Genomic DNA, 1,707 nt, shown 5'->3' on the forward strand with positions numbered 1-1,707 from the left:
TCTAAATGTGAAGCATAGCCCCACACCATGCTTCGTGCCACTTCCACTGTCATTGTCATTGTCATTGTCATTGTCATTGCCATTGCCATGAACTGCCCAGGTCGTCTTCACATCGTGCATCCGCTCTTCTTCGATCGCCCGCCTTGCTCCCTCGTCTTCTTCCAACGGTAAAATGTAGCTTCTGTCAACAAAATAACTCTTCACTTCAAACCACGCATATCATGTTTGCATTTCCGTTTTCTTTATATATATCTCAATGTTCACCACCTTCTTCGACGACCTGCAGCTCTATCCTTCTGCTTTGCGAATATGGATGCATTGCCCACCCGATGTCCCCTCTTCCGGGTTCTTCTGGCTTCTGACGATGACGACGCCAAGTCCCCCGCCCGAGCTTACACGCGAGACACAAACGCCATGGCCAACACTCCTGTGGATGTGAAAGAGTACCCTGATGCATATAAATTCGTCGCAGATATGTCCGGGGTCAATCCTTCTGACATTAAGGTGATGTGAAGGCAAACCCATCTCATTAGGTTCTTTTTCCTTGTGAGCTTCATCGTTCAGCTATTCCAAAGCCATGCAATTGGATGGCAGTGCTGGTACTATGTTCACCACATGTACGACGAAAGATTAGGTTTAGAATTGGGAATTGTCTATATGATGCATTGCGTGGGAGTTTGCGTTTTCTTGGGTTTCTGCCTGATCTTCGGAAGAGGCCCAATGTTCCAAAATTTTCACCGTGCTCTTGGGGACTTAGCGGTTTGTGGTAATGGTACTCGGGGCCGTATATGCTGGACTTCTTGTCGACCCTGCCAAGGAAGATCTTAGTAATGTAGAGTCCCAAAAACGTCCGCCTGTTGTGTGTCTGTAACGTGGATGAATCGAAGAAGTGGTATCGATGATCGTTTTGTGATTCCCGTGGCAGGTACAAGTGGAGAATGACAATGTGCTATCGATGATGGGGGAGCGAACGATGCAAGAACCTGGGAAAGACGTGAGGATGCTATCGTCGGAGCGCATGCCATGCAAGTACATGAGGAAGTTCACGCTGCCTCCGTTGCTAACATGGAGGATATCTCTGCAGCCTTTCACGATGGAGTGCTTTGTGTGAGGGTGCCAAAAAGGCCTCCGCCTCCCACTAAAACAGTGAATGTGAACGTTATGTAGACAGACATAACGTTACGTAGACATACATTTCTATGCACACAAGTTTCATGCACCACGACGACAACTCCCTTGCCCACACTTGTACATGCCTCGCCACTAGTGCACTATCAAAGAATCCTGTAATTTTGTACTGTAAGAACGTCGTTTTTTCGTTTTCTCTGGTTTTCATGGTTTGTTTGTTAGGTTTTTTCCAAGGTTCTAAAATTCATGCGGAGTAATATAGGTTTACTAACAAGTCGATTTTCCAGATTTCTAGATGAGAAGCAATACTTTGCTTAGTTAGACTAGGCATGCTATCCCTAGAAAATAGGAATATTGAAACCTTACGGATCTTAAAGAGGGTAATTGAGGTAGAAGATCCCATCCCTAGGGTGTCCATGCATCATGAGGTGTTCACGATGATCGAATGGATGCAAAGGAGGTGCAAAATTCTCCCTGCTTCAAGCTTGAACATTTTTTGAGAGTTGTAAGTAGAGAGTGTAGTCATAAAGGAGAATAGAATGAAGCGATGGACTAGACAAAAGAGTAAAACAACATGCA

General features: G+C 45.3%; 1 pseudogene; it reads left to right on the top strand.

The window, feature by feature from the left end:
* Positions 1-309: 309 nt before the first annotated feature.
* LOC147906323 (17.3 kDa class II heat shock protein-like) lies at positions 310-1,446 on the top strand (annotated as a pseudogene).
* The last annotated feature ends 261 nt before the right edge of the window (positions 1,447-1,707 follow it).

The sequence above is a fragment of the Dipteris shenzhenensis genome, chromosome 1, assembly GCF_047967505.1.
Source record: "Dipteris shenzhenensis isolate YYH24624 ecotype China chromosome 1, Dip_SZ_1.0, whole genome shotgun sequence".
Lineage (NCBI taxonomy): Eukaryota > Viridiplantae > Streptophyta > Polypodiopsida > Gleicheniales > Dipteridaceae > Dipteris > Dipteris shenzhenensis.